At 41.0% G+C, this 16,971-nt stretch overlaps 1 pseudogene; it reads right to left on the bottom strand.

Annotated features, from left to right (window-relative positions):
- Positions 1-1,451: 1,451 nt before the first annotated feature.
- Positions 1,452-6,309, bottom strand: LOC122069722 (annotated as a pseudogene).
- Between the last annotated feature and the right edge of the window lie 10,662 nt (positions 6,310-16,971).

The following is a 16,971-nucleotide window of genomic DNA, read 5'->3' as shown; positions in this document are numbered from 1 at the left end:
GCTTGGTTAATGTTCAATATTCTTAGGATAAAGTCATTAAATGCATCAAGTAAATTCCTCTATTCCATGTCGATCATAATGAGTTGATGTTAGTTTCTAGATCATGGACCACACCACATGCCATCACCTCTTGTGCACTACATCAACAAGTAGTTAATGAACCTCCTTTTTGGATAATTGTGAATCCATCCAAGTCGTGAGTTGTTTCTCCATTTAATAGTCTAATCTTGAGATTCCTTGTTTGAGTGGTTCTCAAAGTACCAGTGTGCACTTGAGAACTCAAGGTTTCCAGAGAAGGTGAAGTTGATAGTGCCAATGAACTTGAGGCATCTCCGTTATACCTCAGACAATGGTTGTTAGCATCTCCTACATTTGCATTTATTTACATATATTGTCTGGATACATGTATATATACTAAATATAGGAAATTGACATAGTAGATCTATACTAGATTGTGGAAAAATGTAAGGCATCTATTATAAGCCCAACTTTATTGTTATTGATCTGTAGATGTTTAGTGGTGCTAGACACAGGGGGTGGGTTCTGCTACTTGTATTGGCACTGCGATGCCTTCCTATGAGGGTAAACCTGAGAGTGGATGTTGTCAATTGTATTGGCAATAAGTGCTCTTTTAGTTCCATTCTGGGAAAAATCTAGGTGTGGGTGCTCCAACTATAGGTGTAGTACTCGTAGTGTATTGGGTAGATATGAAGAAGTTTCAGGTACTACTCTGGGAACATAAGCAATTTGTCAAACTTTGTAAAATCATCTGTATTGTGGGTGTTATTGCTTTACGTTTCTTATATTGGATTTGGAGTGTTGTTGTGTGCTACATGATGGGGGTGCACATCTAGAAGTGCCTATGATAAGAGGTTGGGTGCATATATGACTACGTGCGTATTAGCTATAGTGCCAACAATGATTTGTTTGTCAGCATGCACAACCAAAAAAGGAAAATGAATTCCGAACACTAATTCACCCCTCTCAATATCACCTGAGACTCAACAAGTAGAATCGAGCCTTGACCCGATTCATGGATGGAGCACTCAAATGGATCAGCACTGATCAGCTAGCATCTCTAATCCTAACTTGCCAAATCTCTATAAATAAGTGATCTGCCATAAAAAGAAACACACATACATTGATAAAACTCTCTCTCTCTCTCTCTCTCTCTCTCTCTCTCTAGCTCTCTCTTGTGTGTTAGTGTCTCCATGGTTCTCCATCCTAGTCCTTAGATTTGGATGGTGAACAGGTGAAGGATTTTGATTTGTCAACCTAGCGAGATCTCCTTACAGTTTTGATCATCAGGGTTCGTGTGGGGATGACACCTAAGGCAGCTAGATCCAGTCCACTATGTGGAATATGTCATTGAGGTAACCCTAGAGCTCTGTTGTTACCATTCTGCACAATTAAACATCTAAAAGTGTGGAAAGTTTTAGTCTTTGATACTAAAAAAAAATGAGATAAGGCTAAACTTTTATTGATCTCACAAAAAGAAAAAAGTTCAAGACACTTGCATCGACATGTTGTAGTATCAAGCAAAGATTCTATTGGCACAAGAAATAAGCATTTTTATTAAGAAAAAAATTAAACCTAGTGATTGTGTGGTGCTTTTGATGCCAAAGTATAAACTAATTCGAAGTCTGCATTTTTATGCAGCATTCAAGGTATTTGCTATGTCGATGACAAATCAGTATTTGACATCAGACTTAAGAAGATGCTCCATCGTGAAGTTGACATAGTCCATTGGAATAATCTCGATGTCTGCTATTATAGTGTTTCCCTGCAAAATCAATCATCTCTTGCATCTTCATTCCCCCATTAGCACTTCCACCCACAAGTTTCTTCACTATATAGAGCAATCTCAATGCTTAGTAAACATAAAATTGAGATCAATGCATTCCTTGAAAACTCAAAAAAGAAATTTATAGGACAATTATATGGCCAGAGATGATGCATGGAACTTAATGTTGAGTAGAAACAATATATAAACAAACTTGGTACAACTGAAATGAGATTGTTGAAATGGATGAGTTGTGAAACTTAAAATGATAAAATAAGTATTGAATAAATTATGGCTAATTTAGGATCAGTTCCTATATGTGATAAGTTGCATGAAAGTAATGAGGTGGCATCACCATATGCAATGGAGGACTTTGAAGAGCTCTAGTATAGATGGCCTATTCGGTTCAGATCAAAGGAGCTGAAAGAGCTAAGGAAAGTCTAAAACAATTCTGAGAGAAGTGGTGCATAAAGAAATGCATAGCATAAGACTAATATCAAGTATGACTTTAAATAGAGCTGATTGGAGGGAAAAAATGATTCATATAACCTTATACCCCTTTTAACTGGTATAAGGTTTGAGTATACTTAATTTGCCAAGGACCCATGAGTGGTTGACGACGTAGGTATGTACTACAACACCTTTAAACCAATTCAAATCTTGATTGGACCAAAGGTGTTGAAGACGTAGGATCATGACTCACAAGTAATTCAGCTATTGGGCTTTAAGATATTAATAATCCCCTCCCCCTCCCCCTCCCCCTCCCTCTTTCATTGTTGATTGTTGATACTATACGATGAGGTGATCCATTATAGTGATAGAGAGAAGTGAACATGCATTTCCTACCACTAGATTTATCGTTCTTTCCATTTTTGTAATACTCACCTATCAGCAAAGGGAAGATAGGTAGTTCCAGCGGCTTTTCTGGTGCACCAACCATGACAAGCTTCCCATGAGATTTTAGTAGTTTATTCAATGGTAGAAGAGGATAAAAGGCAGAAACTGTGTCACTAATGCCATCAAAAGTGTCCATGGCTTCCGGTGTAAACAAAGAATATATATATATATATATAAATAAATATTATATGTGGATTAAAGAATGCTACCTCCTAATGTACCCTACGCCCACACACATGGGGATATAGAGCCAAGGTAGCGTCATTTTGTGACACTGACACTTGAACGCAATTCCATTCCTTGTTTAGTGGGTAGGTGACTAAGGGAATGGTTATTTAGAGCACGGACCCCGTATCTATTAATGTGGCAAATTGTTAGCATTTTCTTTCTTCACTTTCCTTCTCACATGAAACAATGGGTTGCTCAGGATTCGAAGCCAGAACTAGTCAGATGGATTAGATAATTTTCTTATTGAAAAAAAAAATCCCAAACCATGCTTCATTTTTTCATTGTTGAAACACTCAATTGATTCAACCTCTAAGTCGAATTGGGTCATGATTCAGTTCATTCGTAAGTCATCAACGTGGGGCATCTATAGACTCATTAGGATTAGGAACTCTAGCTCGTCAAATCTTTGTAAATAAGAGGTTGGTCACACTAAAGTAGGCTTTTCACCTAATCTCTCTCTCTCTCTCTCTCTCTCTCTCTCTCTCTCTCTCAATTCTCCTTAATCTATCTCTATTGAGAGTGTGTCTCTAATGATCTCCAATGCTATCCTTGGACTTGGAGGATAGAACTTTGCGTAGTGAAATTGCTACAAACCATCGATTGTATTCGTTCGTGTCGAATAACGTGCAAAGCAATTGGATCTTCTCTGCTCCGTGGAAAACTACATCGAGGTAACCCTAGATCCCTATTTGCTTTCCATTCTACTTAAAAATTACTGCATGACGATGCCCTTCTATATACAAAACCAATCTATCGCAACTCATTAATGGTGAGCTCTTTTATGGCACTAACTCACAGAGAACCCTTTCCCTTCTAAAATTAGTGTTTGTTTATCTAAGTTAAATTGCAATAAGAATTATGGAGATGCACCTGCATCTGAGCCTGATCACGGCTGACCAAAAAGGAATCTGCACCAAGAATTTCAAGCGCTTCTTTTTCCTTGCTAGGAGAAGTACTAATCACAGTCACCTTCACTCAAAAAGCCTCGGCAAATCTCACAGCCATATGCCCAACCCCACCAAGCCCTACAACACCCAAGTGCATACCAGGCTCATTTAGTCCATAATATTTCAATGGACTGTACACTGTAATCCCTGCACAAAGTAAGGGTGCACCGGCATCGAGCGGCAAGTTATCTGGGAACACCATCGCATACCGCTCGCTGACCACCATTATATCAGAGTAGCCTCCATGGTAGACGGTGCCATCATGATAAGTTGTGCTGCAGGTGAACATCGCCTTAGGGTAGTAGCTTTCTAGGTCATTGGTGCAGTTGTTGCAGGAGTGACAAGCCCCAATATTGAACCCAAAACCTACCTTATCTCCCACTTTGAATCTTTTCACCTTGCATCCTACCTCTGTTACTATTCCCACAATCTCGTGCCTGCCAATTTATGCCTTGATTGGTTAGAATTGAAGTGAAAACAAAATTTACATTGGTAGGGTGAAGTGAAATTGAATAAAGAAAACTTCATTTTCATAGTGTTCGTAGGAAGTAAAAATAATTTGAAGAGAAAAATAAAAATTGTTGATTTTAAATTAATTATTTAAAATTTTACTGACATCACTGTTAACCAAACATATCCCAATATGGAAGGTGTAAAGTTTTCATCTTAAAATTATGAATTGAAGCCAAATTTTTTCCCCAACTGTGTAAGGACTCCCAAGGTGTACAAGGGATCGGGACTGTAGGCTAATTAATAGGCGACGTGAGACTAAATTCTCAACATTTCCCAGCACATGTGACAATATGGATATGATGAAAACCCAATTTAATACAATATAAAGCTTCCATCCCATAAGTAGAAACTTCCAACAAATGGAAAGGAGAGAGGAGAATTTCTGAATAAAAATTCAAATCTATATTTATTCGGGTAAAGCGTCCTACCCAGGAACCAATGGATAGATGGAGAATCCCCATTCGTTCTTGAGGAAGTGGAGGTCAGAGTGGCTGATTCCACAGTACATCACTTTGAAGGTCACATCTTCATCTCCCATTGCCCTGGCAATCCAAGGTTCCAAAAACACACATTAATTATTGATATACCATAATATATATGCCATAACCTACGAGTAGAATGGTCATTGGTCGATCAATAACAAACCAAACTTTCTGTTCGGGAAGAGCAAATGTGACCATGAGGATCGATTGTGTACAGACCTCTGTTAGTTAAAACGGGAACGGCAAAAAAACATTGTTTGGTACGGGCATGTTTTAAACGGATCAAAACGTGAATGGGACGGTCAAAAATACGGTCAAATACGATAAAAACGTCAAAAAATAAAAAACGGACGATACGTGTTTTAAATGTTTATATTTAAATAATACGGTATCAAAAAAAGGGCAATATATAGACATAAATTGGCATAATAATTCTCTAAATACCTAAATAACAATCAAAACAAATAGCCCCGTTTTAAACGTTTCTATTTTAAAATGTTTATATTTTTTAAAATCCGTTTTTTTACTATCAAAAAAACGGGACGGCGTTTAAAACGACAAAAAAACTTCAAATAGCCCCGTTCCCCTTTTTTACCGACTTTCTGTGAAAAATTCGGCAAACGACGTTTAAAACGGCAAAAAAACGGGACGGCGTTTTAAACGCGTTTAAACGCGAATAAACTAACTAGGGTATAGACCAACCACTCGACCATGGCTCTGATCTCAAGAGGAAGATCCACGTCAGTGTAATTATCTCCTGGTTTTGAACATGCTCCTTAACTAAACCCATGCAGTTATTTTACTAAAGGTAAACTATGGTTAAGTTAACCATTACAAAGATGGCCAGCTCAACTACAAGTGGATAGGGCAGCCAATAGGAAGAAAGTCAAAATAAGGAGCATGTACCAGAAGAGAAAGGTAAGCAATCCATAGCAGAAGGAATCAAACTATCTTTCCTTCTCTTGCTAAATCTGACTTTGGCATCAGAGCCTTCTACCAGGAGGGGACTCTGGGCTGGTTTCTATCCTGTGTAGTGCAGATCTCAATTCAAGCAGGGAGTCAAGTTGCAGGTCCTGGCTCAAGAATGGAATCTGGTACTAACAATTATATTTTGATTATGTCAGTGGTTGCTTTAAGAGTAAGGCTGTGTTTGGCTTAGCTGCAGATATTTGAAGATGAGATTCTAGAATCATGCAAATCCTAATTCTGATTATAAGATTATTAACACAAACTTCTCCAAATTCTAATTCTGCAGAGAGTTTTGATATGCCAAACGTGGCCTAAGAAAAACAAGAAAGTGGAAAGTTCGGGAGAAACCATCGTGAAAATCTAAATGGAGAGAGGACACAGGAGGGGTCCCTAGCTGCTCATCCAAATGCCTTCTTTGGGTGCTCCTCTTCAGGTGATTTCAACATTTGCTTTCCTAGAGAGAGAGGGGGAGGGAGAGAGAGAGAAAGAGAGATATGAGGATCTCCATCGACTCTACTCAGCTTATATAGAGAAAGAAATGAGAAAAAACAGTTCCTTGTGGACATTGACATGTTGAATGATTTGAAAAAGACAATCCTCTCATTTTAATTAGTGCTGTCTACTCAAATTAAAAAGTTCTAAGATGCGTTTAATTATGGACCTCCTTGTGAAGTAGATTGTAATACGGTACATTGAACACTAACCTATTCTAAATTTCCTAAGTATGCTGTACGGTGCATTGAACACTAACTCAATCTCGATTTCCTAAGAATGCAAAAAATGTCCCAACAGAAAGCTTGAACTACAACCCAAGTGTGACACAAATGGGCTCATTCATTGGTACAAAATCATATTGGAATGACTTTCCCTTAACCTTGATGAATAGGAATCATGGCAACAGGGCCACTCGAAGAGAGGTGGGGGAGGGAAAGGGGAGGCATGATCTCTAACCCTAAGATATAGGATCACACAATGGACCTCACCACGCGGTTTAGGTGAACTTCTTCCAAATCATTTTACCAAAACTCAAAACATGGTTCTCACTGGGCTCCATAGTTTCCTCAGGATCTTAATTATTGTAGTCGGGGACAATGGAAGCTTACAAAGAGGGGAGGAAATCAACTTATTCACAAGAATAAGATGTCTTGATGGCTCTTAAATTTTAGGGAGAGGGTTCTCTGAGCAAGCAAGGTATTCTACACTCTCTCACAATGATTTTTTTTTTCATCATTCTTTGTCATTTAAAAATAATAATATAATAATCCTATGTGAGAGGACTTGCAATACGCCTCAGGCTTAGAGAACCTTTTTACCTAAATTTTAATACCCGCTGTCACACCTTCTAGATACCGGCCATGACACTTTTCACCGACCGCTAATTATAATTGGCTTAGTGACTTTTAATAAAAGGAGAAAAGATTGGTATCTTGGCCTTCAACCTGACTAGTCTTGCAGCCATAGTGACTCTTTTTTTTTTTTTTTTGGTTAAATATCATACAGTAAAGAAATTCAATTAATCAAAAGGATTGTTCAATACTAAATCCTATCTTTTTTTCATCTAGAGTAGGGCTGAAAAAAAATTAGTTTCCTAAGATTCTTAGTTATGTAGTTTTTCTCCGAAGTTTTTTTATGTATTCTGTAGTAGATTAACTGTTGGAGCAAGGCTTCTAATTCAGTTGAAACGCTTGTGATGGTTACTAAAACCCATTATATCTTTGGGGAAACCCATTATATCTTTGGGGGAATAAATAGTATTTTCCAAAAGAATTCCAATGCAGGGAACAATTTTCTAGCGTATTTGGTAACATGTGGTGCAATGGACGCCCGTTTCTACTAGGAGGTCTTAGGTTTAAGCATCTGGTTTATATCTTCTATTCCCCATAGATCGAATAAGATAAAACAGGACCAATCAAAATATATATGTATATCATATCACTTTTAAAAATATGTCTCAAGCAAACCTAACTTTTCTAAAGAAACCCGCCAAGAGACGCATCTCCCTCTATTTTTTTTTTGGTAAGCATCTCTCTCCTACGGATTACCCATAGATTTTCCTGTTTGTTAGAAATCTTATCAGCCGTATGGAATCATCTTTCTAGAAATCTTTTCTTTCATACCAAACCATCAATTACCCACTGGGAAATTAGGAATCCATTAAGTTCATCACCTACTAGGAAATTAGGAATCCATTAAGTTCGTCACACTGTCAGAGCAAACACCAAAAAATACGAAAAATAAACCAAGACAAATCGTACAATACAGAGATTTAACGAGGTTCACACACCGATGTGGTGTGCTACATTCTCGGGCGAAGAAGATGTTTCACTATGCAGAAAAGAGATTACACCCAATCATCGGCGAGAAAACTTGTCCTGAAATCCTAATTCGAAAAACCCCCAAATTACAATGACCTGCTCAACAAGACGACAGTACATTATATACATCAGGTCGCGGGTCGACCCATCGGGTCGCGGTCAATCCGGACTTTGACCTATACCATCATAGATCTAAAAAAACTTCCCATTTGAATTGCTACCAAAATATATAAGAACATGTTAATCTTCAAAACGGATAAAGAATTCGAGAAAAACTTAATACACACGTTTTTCTCCCTATGCAGACCAGTGATCTCCTTTCATTTCATTTCTCATAACAAATCATACTAGGTGGACACCAAATAAGTCTCTCTCTCTCTCTCTCTCTCGCTCTCGCTCTCTCTCCTATGGAGGAAATCAGTTGATATCGTATTACAAGGATAAATATTTTAATCATCAACAATAATATGTAATGGGTTAGCGTTCTTTTTCCCACTATATATGTTCTTCTTCTTTTTTTTTTTTTTCTCTATTTTTTGTAGGATCTCTTTCATATGCCAGTAATGAGAGAATAATAATAATAATAATAATAATAATAATTTAATGCAATATGCCAATACCAACGCTATGAATAAATGAACCAACCAAACAGAGTTGTGATGTCTACTTTTTATAAGAAAAAACTTTGTCTATATGCTTCTCTTTAAGCCAATCATTGTTGAATTTGGATCTGGACCGTTTGTTTGATTGACAATACCTTGGGTACTTCGCAATCGCAAGTTGTGGGGTTTTAACTAGCCATATAACATTATGTTTGTCGACCATTAATCGGATTTAAAATGACAGTTAAACATTGATAAATAGTCGCCAAAAGGTCCACAGCAAACGCCGCATCAATGGTTACAACTCATATATAAAATATACCCTTGTCTTGATGGGATCATGGGTTCTAAATTTAATTAATATCTGATAATTTTTTTTTTTTTTTTTTTGGGTAAACAATATTTGATGATTCACAAGGCTTTAGTTACATTTTTCCTGATGTATCTTACCTTATATTCTTGTGCCACATGCAGAATAAAGTAATGTGTGATTGCTAATGTTGTAGTGCATTCCACATTCAAGTTCTTGCTCTTATATCATTATTATAAGAAAAAAAAAAACATTAAAAATTTACGTAAGAGAACAAAAACTTATCTGAATCGAGTCATTTAAATGTGAAGAGTCTAAATCGGTTTCTGAGATAAATAAGTCCTATGATCTTTGCAATGTGAGTTTAACCATTGTAGCGTCCAATGGATTATGCTGATATAACATAATATGGTAGCCAAAAACAAGAAAGACACAGGTCAGGAAAACCAAGACTATGAGAAACTAGCCTAAGTTGGTAGGGGTGTAAGTTTGACCCTAATGGCCATAACTCGCCCTAAGTCTGCACAAGATTTGGACTAAGATTTCTGACCCTGAGGGCTAATTATGATTGAAAAAAACTAATCCTGATTCAAGGTTGAGCCGGGCCTGGGTTGAAGCTTAGGCCTAGCTTAGCCCGGCTCAACCCGACTTTGGTTTTAACCCTAATTCATTTAATATAATTTAGGGCTATCATCCTATTAAGAATAATGAAATTTGGGTCACAATCAAGGTTAACCCAGCCGTCGCAAAAATCGGGTCCAATGGAGATAGGTTTCTTCCCTATATTCTTCTCCCAATGCTTCGCTGTCACACCCCGTTCTCACATAACCGGGCCAGTGACCGGGTTAACACCGGTTAACCCAAACCTACCAGGATCATCTGATACTGTATTCCACCACAGCATACACACAACTAATATAAGCTCATCAGATCAACGGAAGACTAAGTTTTACCTGTGAATAATCCCATAATACTTGATACCCGAATTGTGATACAATAATTATATACATGTGGGCCCGAAAGCATGATATTTACACAATAAAAGTACAATTCATATATCAAGTATGTAAAGGAAATCATCAAAATACTCAAAGTATGCAGATCGGCTTGGCAACAAAGGCTAGAGCTCAGCTCAGCACCAAGGGTTGAGCCCAGCTCGGCATCACATAGAAGAGCTCAGCTCGGCCTCAGAAGTGGAGATCAGCACGGGCCCCAACGTGGAGCTCAGCTCGGCCTCAGAACTACAGTCCCGCAGCACAGGTCTCGCACGAGCAGTCAGTTCCGTGCTCTAACTCCTCAGGGGTCCACTAGTCCTCTTCAGGAAACTCGACTGTGGGACCCACCCCGTGCTCCTCAGATGTTTGACCTGCAAAATCATCTAAAAAGGGGTGCACACGTGAGATGAGCTCACTAGCTCAATAAGTGGTAAGATGGACCACACAGCAGTCCACACATCAAAACACATCATATGCACTAAATGTCATGCATCACATTTTAAATCACATCCACCTAAGCAACATTACTAAGTCTTCGGTTTTAGTGCTACTACAGCCACAGTGCGCATATACTCCGGGTACGAGCTGCGAACTCCATCCCGCGATATGCCCATAGGGCTGTCGGAGAAGGCTCACCATGAGTACTCGGAAAAGTAAAGACAATGCCATCCACTGGCTCTCAACAGAAAAGTAAATGACTGAAATTAAAGGTGCTGACTCCAGCAATTTAAAAGCAGTACGATTGGCCTTCTTAAATGTACCACCGAGGTTATCGACTGTCCTAAATGACCCACAGGACGTTATGTCTAACCGCCACAGTGACCCGACGACCGCGACCACTGCTTCCCCCCAAATGATAACCCAACACCTTAACCCCTGTTGGGAAGGGTCGTAGCATGGGATGGTGAAAATCCTAATACCGCATGCTCCTATATGACAATAGTACGATTGCATAGTACCACCGCATCCCATTCCACGGGCCACCAATGCACTCGTTTCCAAGCCGACTATGGCATCTAGGCTATCCATGCATCATGCACAATGATGTCCACATTCAACATATAAACATCACATTCAATTGGCATTTAGAAAGTAAACATAGCACACATGCATAACAAAGTGAGGAATGACTAATCTACATAGCATATTCATGATGGCATGGCTAGACTAGATACATTTAAATGAATGCCAAACAATACCTTGAAACAAGGCCAAACGTCCTCTCCCCACTTACCTATAGCGTACAAGGATTCCCGTTCGGTACGGGTGAGATCCGGTGCAAAACGGGTAGGATTTGGTGAACCTAATATAATTGAGCGAGGTTAGTACTTCACCATTTTAGGATCAAAATTGACGAGATCCGATGACAAAATCATGTTTAGAACGTTAAAAGAAGGTCGCACGTCCGATTTGGGTCCAATCGGACGTAAGAATCACCTTCGGGCCAAACGAGTGGGTCAGACAGGTGGGCTGTCTAGCCCACCGGTCCTACCCACTGGTTTGGACCGGCGGGTAGGGGCCCACCGGTAGGGCCCGCCGGTCTGGCCTGCCGGTCTGGCCCATCAGTCTGGCCCGCCTGTTGGGCCAGGGGCCCCTGCTAGGACCGACGGGTAGGGTGGCCCACCGGTTGTGCCCGAAGGCCCCTGCCCTCTCAGGTGGGTGCTCACAGGCAGGTAGGGGCCCACCGGTTCCACCCACCGGTCTTGGCGGAAAACCTGTTGTTTCTTCCCAACTTCCTCCATTCTTCGGGGATTCAAATGGGGCTTTTCCCAACCTATTCTTCACACCTTCAAGGTCTTATAGGATGGTTCTAACCTAGATCTAGGTTAGATTCAAGTGATGGGAAACCATCTTACCTTCTTTGCTCAAGAACAACTTCAAACCCTCCAAATCCCTTCAAACCTACAATGCTTCTTCCACCTTGTCAATCCCTCTTCAAATCCTTCAAGATCAACACATAAATCATCTATTAAACCTTAGATTCATCATTTCAAAGGGGATTTACAAGATCTCAAGAAACCCTACTCGAATCAAGGGTTTAAGCTTGGGTATGGTGAATGTTCAAAGAAACCCAACTTTGCTTACCTCTAAATGTAGATCTAGAGTTGAAGATCACTCCTCCGGCGCCGGAATGGGAAGATCAAGCTTCGGCGCCACTGAAATCCTTCTCTTCTTCCTCTTCCTTCTCTTCCCTTCTTCTTCTTCCCTTTCTTTTCTCTCTCCTCTTTACTCTTTTCACCAACGTACGGGTGTCATAAATGAAAAGAAAATAAGGTCATAAATGCTATATATATACTTTCTAAATAATTGAATAGTGCACATGGATGGGTCACTCAGGTGGGTGGGTGCACTCACCTATCCGCCCACCTGAGGGCCAAAGCTTAGGATTTTGACAGAGTTCGGGCTTGGCGCGAACCCCACCCCAGCGTATGATGTAGTATACGTAGATACCTTAATATACGGCTACAATACCTGCTTTATCCATACATGGCCTTATGATAGGTGCATGTACACGGCTTGGGCACTCCCATCTCTTCTGGCACTGGCTCGAACTTATCGGGCCAGCTGGTGTTTAAGGTCACCCTTGCCATCATAGCCCATAAGGAGCCCTCTCTAACTCCCTCTGGTTCGGTTCCTGCATGGTTAAATTGGGTCAACCGCATAATCAGACCAGTTTTTAGAAGTAGGGTATTACATTACCCCCCCTTCTGAAAAATTTCGTCCTCGAAATTACGTACCTGGTTGATCAAAAAGATGAGGGTACTTGGCTTGCATTTCATCCTCTACCTCCCAAGATGCTTCTTCAAGTGAATGATCAGCCCATCGCACCTTTACATAGGAAATGGAACGGTTGCGAAGGGTTTTCACCTTCCGGTCCAAAATTTCAGTTGGCTGTTCTGTATAGGTCATATCAGCTTCTAGGTATTCTGGCTCCACGGGTAGTATATGAGAGGGGTCATGAACATACCGCTTCAGCATGGAAACATGGAACACATTATGAACATCCCCAAGTGAAGGTGGCAGAGCAAGCATGTAGGCTACTGAGCCAACCCGAGCTAAGATCTCAAATGGTCCAATGTATCTTGGGCTCAACTTCCCCTTTCTGTGGAACCTTTGCAAACCTTTAGTAGGAGAGATCTTGAGAAATACCGTTTCTCCTGGCTGAAATTCAATCTCCTTCCTACGGGTGTCCGCATAGCTCTTTTGACGGGATTGAGCTACTTTAATCCGTTCTCTAATGACGTCGACTTTGTCACAAGTCATCTGTATCATCTCAGGTCCTAACATTCGACGTTCACCTACCTCATCCCAATACAAAGGAGTTCTGCACTTTCTGCCATATAATGCCTCATACGGAGCCATCTCGATTGCAGCTTGGTAACTGTTGTTATAGGCAAACTCCATAAGAGGTATATATTCTTTCCAACTGCCACTCATCTCCATGGTACATGCCCTGAGCATGTCCTCTAATATTTGTATGGTTCGCTCCGACTGACCATCCGTCTGTGGGTGAAAAGCAGTACTCAAATTCAATTGTGATCCCAAGGCGCGCTGTAAGCTTTTCCAAAATCTGGAAGTGAACCTTGGGTCCCTATCTGAAACAATGCTCACTGGCACTCCATGTAAGCGCACTATGTTGTCCATGTAAAGTGCTAGTTTGGCCATGGAGAACTTGGTCTTGATGGGAATGAAGTGAGCAGTCTTGGTAAGCCGATCAACGATCACCCATATCGCGTCCATTCCCTTAGGTGTACTTGGTAGTCCGGTGATGAAGTCCATTGTAATCCTTTCCCAATTCCATTCTGGTACTAGGAGTGGCTGAAGAGTACCATAAGGTCGATGCCTCTCAGCTTTTACTTTCTGGCAGGTAAGACAAGTCGCCACATACAGAGCTATGGTGACTTTCATGTTTGGCCACCAGTAACTTTGTTTGAGGTCTTTGTACATCTTGGTACTTCCTGGGTGAAGTGAGTACTCGGAGCTATGTGCTTCTCGCACTATCTTGTCTTGTATATCCAAATCATCGGGCACACACAATCTCTCTCGAAACATCAATGCCCCATCACTAGCTAAAGCAAAATCTAGGTCGTTCGTTGTTTGATCTTGAACCTTAACTCTGATCCGCTGCAATTCAGGATCCAAAGGTTGCTTCATTATTACCTCTTGCCTAATTGCCGGATGCACCTGTAGAGTCGTCAAGGATACAGTCAACCATTTAAGGTTTTCTGGTTGAGGCTCAAGCTCTAAGGTTGCCCCTTCATATAAAAGGGTTTCATCCATTAGCATCGCCTCTTGCACGAGTGGTGGGCTGACTGCTAAGTATGAGAGCGACACAGTTTGTGTCTTCCGACTCAATGCATCTGCCACTACATTTGCCTTGCCGGGATGATACTGAATGTCGCAGTCATAATCCTTCATGAGTTCAAGCCATCTTCTCTGTCTCATGTTCAGATCCTTCTGGGTGAAGAAGTACTTTAGGCTTTTGTGATCATTGTATATCTCACACTTCTCCCCATACAAATAATGTCGCCAGATCTTAAGGGCAAAAATGACTGCAGCTAGTTCCAAGTCATGAGTGGGGTAATTCTTCTCATACTCCTTTAGTTGTCGGGATGCATACGCTATTACCTTACCGCGTTGCATGAGAACACAACCCAAACCAACTTTGGAAGCATCGGTATAGACTGTCATTCCACCTGTGCCTTCAAGAATAGTTAACACAGGGGCCGTCACCAACCTTGCTTTCAATTCCTGGAAGCTCTTCTCACATTCCTCTACCCAGTCGAATTTCACACCCTTTTTAGTCAACTTGGTCATTGGTGCTGAGATCCGAGCAAAATTCTCAATGAAGCGCCGGTAATATCCGGCCAAACCTAAGAAGCTTCTAATTTCGGTGACATTCTTGGGGCTTTCCCATTCCACTACTGCTTTCACCTTATCAGGATCTACTTCGATTCTGACTTTAGACACTACGTGCCCTAGGAATCCAACTTGTTCAAGCCAGAATTCACACTTGTTGTACTTGGCAAACAACTATTGTTCTCTCAACCTTTGTAACACCATTCTCAAGTGTTGAGTGTGCTCCTCTTCGGTCTTGGAGTAGATCAAGATGTCGTCAATAAAAACAATTACCCATTTATCGAGCACATCCTGAAATACTCGATTCATTAGATCCATGAATGTTGCCGGTGCATTGGTTAACCCGAAAGATAACACTAGGAACTCATAGTGACCGTATCGAGTCCTAAATGTTGTTTTGGGTATATCACTGCTCTTTATCTTGAGCTGATAATAGCCGGACCGAAGGTCTATCTTTGAAAATACTCTGGCTCCTTGCAACTGGTCAAATAGATCATCAATGCGTGGCAATGGATACCGGTTCTTAATGGTTAGCTTATTTAACTCCCGGTAATCTATGCACATACGCAAACTGCCATCTTTCTTCTTGACAAACAACACTGGGGCACCCCAAGGTGAAACACTTGGGCGAATAAACCCCTTTTCCAATAGTTCCTGCAACTGCATCTGTAACTCCTTCAATTCAGCTGGTGCCATCCTGTATGGAGCCTTAGATACTGGAGCTGCTCCAGGAGTCAAGTCTATGGCAAACTCCAACTCTCTATCAGGTGGTAAATGCATCAGATCATCTGGGAAAATGTCGGGAAACTCTTTAACCACCTTTACCTCTTCTAGAGGTGTAATCCTTGCATCAACATCAAGTACCGATGCTAAGTAACCCTGACATCCACTTTCTAGCAATTTTACCGCTTGAAGAGCAGAGACAAGGACCTTCCTCACCCTTTTCATTGTATCTGCTCGGTATACCAATTCTTTCCCTTCGTCATCTGTCACCCTAATCAGCTTTTCAGCACAGATCACATTAGCTCGATGAGCCAACAACCAATCCATACCCAATATAACATCAAAATTCTGCATATTAAACTTAATGAGTTGTGCATCAAGGTTCTTCCCACTAATTTCCACTGGGCACAGCCCATACACTTCTTTTAACTGTGTAACTTTGCCAGTAGGCATACTAATAATCATTCCGCGATCTAGGATCCTGGGTGACATCCCAAGTTTCTCTACAAATCTCTTAGATGCGAATGAATGAGTAGCTCCTGAATCGAATAAAACATAGGCTGGTATGCCTGATATAGGTAGGATAGCTAGTATAACAATACATATAACTTCAGCAGGTCATCAATATTAATCATAATGAATTTCTTAATTTAAAATGTACCTGCTACTACTTCTGTACTGGCCTCAGCTTCCTCGGCTGATAGAGCATACATCCTTCCCTGCGGTTGATTCCCTCGAGCTAAGGGAGGTCGATACGCAGAGGGCTGACTGGAGGGCAAGACTGGTCTGGCCCGACAGTCTTTCGTATAATGCCCATATGAATGGCAATTGAAGCAACGAATCTGAGACATCGGAACTGGGGTGGGGCCCCTCTGCACTTGACCCGTTACAGATGGAGGTCGAGGTGGCCTTGGAGCTGTAGGTGCCACACTAGTGTTCGGGCGAAAAGAGGTGAAACCCGAACCACCAACTGGTTTAGGAGGGTAGCCAGATGGCCTATAGGGCTACCTATACATAGGCCCAGAACTGTACGATCCGCGGTATGCCTTGGAGGAGTTTCCCATATCTGGAAATGGGTTTGTTCTCTTCCACAGTCCAGGAGTGAGGGACTGTTCACCCTTTTGCTTATCCTCCATGATCTTGGCCTTCTACACAATCTGGCCATATTCGGTCAAATCCAAGACCTCAAGTACAGACCCAATAGATGCTTTTAGGCCTTTTAGGAACCTCGCTGCCTTCTCTTCAGCTGTCCTTATATGCCTTGTGGCAAAATGGAACAAACTCTCGAATTGTTGTTGGTACTCAAGGACAGTCTTACCTCCTTGAGTTAAGGCCATGAACTCAGTC

Source organism: Macadamia integrifolia, unplaced genomic scaffold, assembly GCF_013358625.1.
Source record: "Macadamia integrifolia cultivar HAES 741 unplaced genomic scaffold, SCU_Mint_v3 scaffold690, whole genome shotgun sequence".
In the NCBI taxonomy this organism is placed as follows: Eukaryota; Viridiplantae; Streptophyta; class Magnoliopsida; order Proteales; family Proteaceae; genus Macadamia; species Macadamia integrifolia.
This window is presented reverse-complemented; position numbering and strand designations above follow the sequence as displayed.